This window comes from Protopterus annectens, chromosome 4.part0 (genome assembly GCF_019279795.1).
Source record: "Protopterus annectens isolate FY-2018-M chromosome 4.part0, PAN1.0, whole genome shotgun sequence".
Taxonomy (NCBI): Eukaryota; Metazoa; Chordata; order Ceratodontiformes; family Protopteridae; genus Protopterus; species Protopterus annectens.
Window position 1 is genome coordinate 1314107793 of NC_056733.1, and position 8561 is coordinate 1314116353.

Here is an 8561-nt window from a genome sequence, read left to right on the forward strand (position 1 = left end):
CCTTCGCGGTTTTAATAGGGAACCGTGTGAGGGTGCGGGCATTAGTTGTTTCAAGTGCACAGAGTATTTTGCACTTATGTATTTGGCAGAAAAGGTGTTCCAATTTCTCGGAAATGCTTTCTGAAATATGACTAAATTCATTAGATAATCATGTTGTGAAATTTGTTTATTGTGCAGTATAATGAAGATAGGTAATATACTTGTACGGAGAAGGCTAAAAGCCAACTAAGCACCACTTTGCTCTTCATTATGTTATTACATTGATGTACAAAGATGCAGTGGGGTACAGTGGGTGATGGTCTTGCTTCAGAATGATCTGTGCATGTAATGAGATTACCAAATTCTAACATCTTGTGCTAGTCCATGTAACTAAACCTCTGTTGTCATGATGTATGCGCCATACACTACTCAACTGCTATTTAGTTCTGTATGGTCATTATGTATCTGCTTCTGAGTGGCCTCTGTTGGGACAGCTACTCTATCCACACATTCTGCCAGCATATTTTCATCTTCAGTACCTCCACTCCTGTTCCTGAAAATGGTCATCTGTTTAAAAAGCACACAGATGGTCAAGTTCAGAGGTAGTAACCATTTCTGATTCAGACACAGTTCTGCCATGGTGCTGCAACACAAAGATATGCAGCAGTATGGTAGGCTGTCTCAGTTGCCATGGTACATGCTAACGATGCAGTTCTGGGGAGAGGCATATGCTGATTAACCATGTGCTCTCCCCAGGAACTGTCTGTGGTAAGGCATTTATGAAACCAAATGATAATTGCTAATTTGCTTAGATTAGCCTGGCCACTCCTAGCCAATCTTGGTGACAATCCATTGTGGCAGAGGTAAGTGCGTGGGAATGTAGTGTTCTGGTAGTGTCACAGTGAGTGTATATATGAGTGAAGTGTGGATATTTGTGATTATATGTTCGAGACTGTGGGTCTGCCTGGGAAGTAGCAGTGGGGACAAGGTAGTGAGGGGGTACATTAGGTAGGGGTGTGTGTAACTGCCTGTGTGTGCATTTACATATATATCTATATATATATATATATATATATATATATATATATATAAATATATATATATAATATATATATATATATATTATATATATAGATAGATATATCTACATATAGATACATATGGGTGAATGGATATGTGCAGTGGTGAAAGGGATCAGGTGGGGAGGTGGCTCAGTCTGTATGTGTGGGGGGTGTGGCTGCCATAACTCCATGAACAAAGCTGGCAACACTGGATTGAGTGACACTAGCCACAAGGAAAATCATGAACTATGTGGGCCAGAAGGAATGCTAGCCCCCAGGGAATACTTTACCTACACTGATCTGGGGGGACCCTAGTCCCCAGGGAGTACTTTACTTAAATCGGTTGGATGGGAACACTAGCCAACAAGGAAAAACTAACAAGTTGTAACAGCACCTAAAATAACAAGATGGGGGAAAGCACGATACACCAGGAATACTGTATATAGTGTGCCTTAAAGGCACTTAATTAAAAACATTCTACAATACAAGGTTATTAGTATTCGAATGCATGCAGGGTAATTGGACACTAAATCATTGTGCCCGTTGTAAAGCAAGCATATGCCAACATTAGGAAGTCTGTCTACTTAAGTCTTCTTCAGTGGTTGGCTTTCTATTGGAATATTCTTCTTATTGCCATCCCAAAGATATTTTAACAGGTGGACTATTAAATATTAAATAAAACTGGAAAGTTCTGCAAAATTTTAAACAGCTAAGAAGCATAGTTGCCGACAGCATGATGAACTGTACTGCTGGTAATCATTTCTCTCAACTGTCCACAGTTTTGTAGAACACTCCTGATTTTCTCATATTTTTGACACATTAGTTGTTTGTGGTCAAAAACAAAAACAAACAAAACAATTTTACATTTGAAACCCCCATCTGCCCTACTGCACTGTAATGACGTACTGTGCAAGTGTGCAGATGTACTTGTCTTACTCATGCGCAGTGCATCACTACGGAGTAGAGGAAGTGGAAGAATACTTATGTGCTGTTATATAATGAAATTATTTAAGAAAATTAAGCAAATAATTTAATTGTATAATTGCAGTAATCCACTTTTGCATACTAATATCTTAGGTTTTACCCACAGTTCACTTTATTTGTCCATGAGGGCTTGCCCTCATGATCAAGTCAAACTAGGCATAGATAACTCCTGGGTTACCCAGTTATGGGTTATTGCTTAAAAATAAAACATGGTGTAGGGATCCAGTAGACCCCAGAAATACTATTAAGCAGCATGCCTGTAAGGCACCATAAGAAAGTGAAACCTCTGCAACTTTTCCACAGTCAACCTAGGAATCATCTCACTGTGCTAACAGAAAAAAGTACAGCAAGGATTTTATATATATATATATATATATATATATATATATATATATATATATATACACACACACACACACACACACACACACACACACGTGAGTGATACATAAATATATATATATATATATATATATATATATATGTATGTGTGTGTGTGTGTGTGTGTGTGTGTGTGTGTGTGTGTGTGTGTGTGTGTGTGTGTGTGTGTGTGTGTGTGTATGTGTGTCAGTGGCAGCTGGTGAATTCAAATCAAAGGGGGGCTGCAGGAGACAGCTGAATGGTTTGGGCCAATGGGAAGGGGTGTGACCAACTAGAAAGGGGTGGAGCTATACAAAAAAAATGCAAAAACTGGGACTTTAATTAAATACACTGCCCTGGGTGCCAAACCATCATTATGAGAGTCCAATCAAGACAAAATGAATTGCAGAAGAAGAAATATTTCAATGCATTGGCTGCTTGACAGCTTACTTAATATCTAGACGGAAACAAATGGGTTGTGAGGCATGAAAAAATAAATTACTTTTTAAATGTATTACTGGAATGCCAGTCAAAATCAAGTATAAAAAACAAGCAGCACTCAACCCAAACCACTTCTCCTTGCACTGCAGCTCTAATTATAATTTATATTCAGCTTTATAAAGGTACCAAGTAACATGCTGAAAGTAGCAATCTCTGTGATACCCCCAGATGTAAAAATGTTTCTTATCCTAAAAAGACCTGCTGCCTGACAACAACTATCTACTTGTTTGATGGGGAAAACATGATCAAAGTAAAAAAATGAACAGCAAACAAGAAACAAGCGCAAGATAAATTGCTTAAATGATTGCTGTACAGGTTATGGACCACACATGACAAATTGGCATTGTGTTTAGTTTATGGGTAAAGCCTGCAAAGATGACTGCAAGTCTCCAACAAATGTACTGAGCTTCCAAAAATACTGTAATCCTATCCTTTATTACAGATACTGTCATATGCATTTCAATTTCAATACCTAAGGCTTATACGCTATCTAGTTATATAAATATTCTCTGCATGGCAACAACAAAAAGGCTTTCAATGTTGGCAATTATTTTAACAGTATGCTTATTAAAGCTTACTTGCATCTTACCATCTCAGAAAAGCTTACCTGATGGTCATTAAAGCATTGCTACTTAAACACAGAGCAAAAGGCACTGCAACAACATGCATTTTCTGAATAAGAAGAAGCATAAATCAAAAGTATAAAAATATGACAAAAAACTAGAACATTCTACAAATTCAAGGACCATCTACCTTGGATGGGGGGGATACTCTGCACACTTACACTGCATAACTGCACCTTGCCTTGCTTGGACACATCCAGAGTTACTACATGGGGGAGTGGGGTGCAACAAGTATGTCACAATTTGAAATGTCTCTGGCTGACGGTGATGGCCCTGACACACTTGTCATACCTCTCTGCCTCAGAGCAAGAAATCTGGGCAAAGCCTGAACAGAAGTTGGACAAAGGCATAAAAATAAGGACAATTTTTAAACATCGCTCTTATAAACTTAGAAAGATAACAGAATAGTAGGTCTTGCATTAGTATGAATTTTCTGAAGGGTATGAAATCTGTAACTCTATGTCTGCCATTATTTTCTAACTTTGATACACCTTCCTGATTGTATTAAATTATATTCCTTGTATAATACAGTACAGTTGTTAGAGGGCATTTTAAATTTATTGTTTTAAACATTTTTCCAGTAAACAATGAAAAAAATGCATGCACCAATAATGGCAAAACTGCCCAGTTCAGAACATTTCCATCATAAGGTCTACTCAAACTTCTACAGTTCACCAGTATCAGTAAATATGCACAATATTTGCAGAAGTGAAAGTAATCTAAATAATTCCACATTAAAGAGATATGTAACTAATGAAGAGGTTGCTGCTAGCAAACAACTTTATATATCATTGTTTCATCTACAAATAAAGTGCCTGTTGGCTTTGAGGAATAAATTGCCTGTTAAATTAAAAAAAGATAAGCTAGTAATATTGCAGTAGAGAATGGGTGTCAAACTAATAATAGGTTCATCATTACTAGGTATCTCTGCCAAGGAGGACATTCTCAGGAATGCAGCATCCACCCCCTTTAAAAGTACAATACAGTACTGTATCAGCAATGCATCTATATACTGTGGAGTAGGGCCCACAGCCTTTTGCATCAAGAGCAAGTGCACTACCTGTTGTGCTATTAACAATGCAAGTAGAGTCAGCATAAGCAGCACTAAACTTCTCTTCTAGCTCTCAGCTCCTTGTAAAATCCACTCGACACTCAAATGTATCTCTCAACTTTACAGCACAAGAAATCTGAAAAAAGCCAAAATTTATCGGGGGGAGGGACAAAAGCCCAAAAACTAGGGACACATTTTAAACATTGCTTGTATAATCTCGGAAAGTTGCTAGAATAAAATGCTGTGTTACCACCATGCATTTCACTGCCAAGTCTTGGACCCAGGACCCTCTACACTACAGTCAGAGCAACAAACCACTATGCCAAATCAGCTGTTTCTTGAAAGGCACGTAGACTGAAGCCAGGGTCGGCCTTTGGTCAACTGGTGCCCTAGGAAAAAGGTCTCCACAGCACCCCACCACCATTTTGTGCCCCATCCTGGTATACATACACCATCCAGATTAGTGGAAAAGCACCCCTGCTAGAGTGGTGCCCTAGGTGACCGCCTAGTTTGCCTATGGTTAAGGCCGGCTATTACTGAAGCTTAAATGGATATCGTTTAGTGAATTCAGTTCTCACCATAGCTCTCAACCTCTTAGCACAAAACACTTAGACAAAGTCAATAATGGGGGAATACAGCCCCCAAACATATTCAGTGAATTCAGTTCTCACCATAGCTCTCAACCTCTTAGCACAAAAAACCTGGACAAAGCCAATAATGGGGGAATACAGCCCCAAAAATAGGAACACATTTCAAATATTAATCTTATAAACAGAAAATTGCTAGAATAAAAGGTTTTGTGTTACCATGTACTTTCTGAAGAATATGAAGAGTGAAATTCGAATGCCTGTCATTATTTAGTGAATTCAAAATCCAGAAAAAGTACAGTTTTGTACCTACCTATAAATGTAGATGTTCGAGTGTACACCCTGCTGCAGTCATCATACTTGGGTTATCCTGTCATCAGGCGGTCCCGCAGTTGGCCCAAATTGCAAAGTCTTGGTCCGGCGTCGGTTGCTGTCGCTTCTTCACTGACGTCAGTGCGCCAGGGGTATATAAGAGGCATCCAACGCCATTTTCTTCAGTTTTTCTTGCCCCAGATGTCAGGTGCCCCCCCAAAAGGTGGTCAGCAGATAGTACCAATAATAAAAGTTTAGCACAAACAAAACATACATCCAGCTATAAGCAAATACACCACAAAGGTTGTATCAGATTTTAAGGTATAGAAAGGTTTCAGTTAGGTCAGAGGGGATGGAGGGAGGGTAACCTGGACTGCAGCAGGGTGTACACTTGAACATCTACATTTATGGTAGGTACAAAACTGTACTATGTTCATCATGTTACCCTGCTGCAGTCATCACACTTGGGTTGAATCCCAAAGCTAAGGATGGGAGGTGGAGTCAAACAGGGTTAGAGGAGGCTAGAAGGCCCTTCAAAACTGCAGTGGCGAAGCCAACTGTAGTCTTAGAGTAAAGTGGTAAGTGATAGTGTTTGGTGAAGGTGTGTACTGAACTCCAAGTTGCAGCTTCCAGAATATCCTTGGTTGGCACCCCCCTGAGGAAGGCTGTAGATGTAGCTGCTGTCCTGGTGGAGTGGGGCTTTATGCTAGCAGGAACTGGTTTTCCATGATGGGTGTAGCAAAAACGTATGCAATGTCCTATCCATTTGGAAATGGTCTGTTTTGAGATAGCCTTTCCTTGTGATGCTGTAGCTTAGGATACAAAAAGCTGGTCAGATTTTCTGAAAACCTTAGTTTTATCCAAGTAGTAACGTAGTTGCCTGTGAATGTCCAAGGAGTGCAGGAGTCTTTCTCCTTTGTTCTGTGGATTTGGGAAGAAGGTGGGCAAATGGATGGTTTGATTTAGAGCCACACTGGATACCACCTTTGGCATAAAGGAGGTATTAGTTCATAGAGAAACTCTGTCTTGATGAAAAATGAGGAAAGGCTCTACTGCCATTAGTGCCTGTAACTCTGAGAGTCTTCTGGCTGAAGTAATTATTAGCAGCAGGCCAGTCTTCCATGATATAAATTTTAAATCAGCTGAGAAAGCTGGCTCAAAAAGTGGCAGCGTAAGTTTTTCCAGAACAAAGTTGAGGTCCCAAGTTGGTGTTGGTGCTCTCCTGGGAGGCCTAATGTTTTTGGCCCCTCTGAGGTACTGCCTTAAAAGTGGATGTGAAAATAAGGGAAGATCCGTGTTGTAGTGAGCTGAAATAGCTGAGGCATGGATTTTAACAGAAGAAAAAGAAAGTCCTTTGTGTAACATCTCAGTTAAATATTGTAGAATCTGAGGTATGTCCGGCTCAAGGGGATTTTGGCCTTTAGATTGGTTCCAGGAGCAAAATCTTTTCCATTTGTCTGAGTAGGCTTTCCTGGTGCTGGGCCTCCTGGCCTCCAGAATGACATCCATAACAGCTTGTGGAAGAGGAGCAGGCTGGTTGCTTAGGTGATTTGCCATGCAGCCAAATTTAAGGTTTTGAGCTGGCTGTGTAGAATCTGACTGTCTTGCTGTGTTGAGCAGATGAGGAATTTGTGGTAAAATCCATGGTGGGCCATGGGCCATGTTCCTTAGTAATGGGTACCAGTGCTGGCGTGGCCAGTCTGGGGCAATGAGTATCATGCGGGGTCTCTCCATTCTGACTTTCAGCAGCACCTTTGTGAGAAGGGGCAATGGAGGAAAGGCATATACTGTCAACATTTTCCAACTGAATGAGAGTGCATCCACTTTCCAAGCTTGACGGTGAAAAGTCCTTGTGCAAAATTTTGATAGCTGATAGTTTTGGGGGTTGGCAAACAGGTCTATGTCTGGGTCTGCATAGAGGGTAGGAGTGTGTACCCCCTTGCTTGTTTATGTACCACATTACTGTGGTTTTGTCTGTCCTTATTATAAGCTGTCCTGGAAGCAAGAGGTACTTGAAGGCTGTCAGAGCATTCTGTACAGCTAGCATTTCTTTTTGATTGATGTGCAGATTTCTTTGATCTGTAGTCCATATGCCTTGAACGCACTGTCCTGCCATGTGTGCCCCCCAGGCATAGTCCGATGCATCTGTTGTCATAGTTTGCCTGGCTGGGGTAAGGTGAAAGGCTGACCCTTGTTGAGGTGACATGCCTGTGACCACCATAGAAACTCCTGTTGAAGGCAGGGAATGACAGGTATCATTGTTTCTAAGCTGTGGCTGTGTTGAGTCCATACACTTTTCAGGTACCATTTTAATTTCCTCATATGCAGTTTTGCAAATGGTATTAGTAGTATGCAAGATGCCATGAAGCCCAAGGCCTGCAGAATTTTTCTTGCAGGGAGTTGGGTCTTTGTTGCCATTATTTTGAAGTATTGAGTTAGTTGTAGTTGTTTGTCTGGCATCAGATAAGCCATCTGGGCCGTTGTATTCAAGCTGGCACCCAGTAATATTTTGTGAGGGCACTAGTTTTAATTTATTTTCATTTACTGTGTACCCTAGGCAACTTAGAAGGTGTTTTACAAATGTCAGATGTTGTAAGAGAATATCCTTGCTTTCTGCTTGGATGAGGCAGTCATCCAGGTATGGGTATATTTGAATTCCTCTTTGTCTGCAGTAGGCAATTACTGGTGCCAGGCATTTTGTGAAGACCCTGGGAGCAGTAGATAAGCCAAAGGGCAGTGCAGATAATTGGTAATGGGTTGAACCTGCAATGAAACGGAGGTATCTTCTGCAATTTTGTCTGATAGGGACATGCAGGTATGCCTCCCTGAGGTCCAATGCTACTAGCCAAGCCTTCTTGCCCAACATGGGAAGAAGCTGCTGTAGTGTTAGCATCTTGAATTTGGGTACTTGCAAGTAGGTGTTTAGACTTGAAAGGTCCAGAATGGGTCTCCATGCATTGTCCTTTCTGGGGACTAGAAAGAGCCTTGAGTAAAATCCTTGGCCTTGCTCCTGTGTAGGTACCAGTTGAATGGCTCTCATGTCCATGAGAGCTGTAATTTGTTTTTGTGCCTCTGCCCATTGATTTTGTGGCAGGTTTGGCAT

The 8561-nt window shown here is 40.7% G+C and overlaps 1 protein-coding gene across 1 annotated transcript in view; it reads right to left on the reverse strand.

Moving 5' to 3' along the window:
* PDLIM4 (PDZ and LIM domain 4) overlaps positions 1–8561 on the reverse strand; it is a 1207050-nt gene that overhangs the window by 407982 nt on the left and 790507 nt on the right. The window lies entirely within an intron of this gene.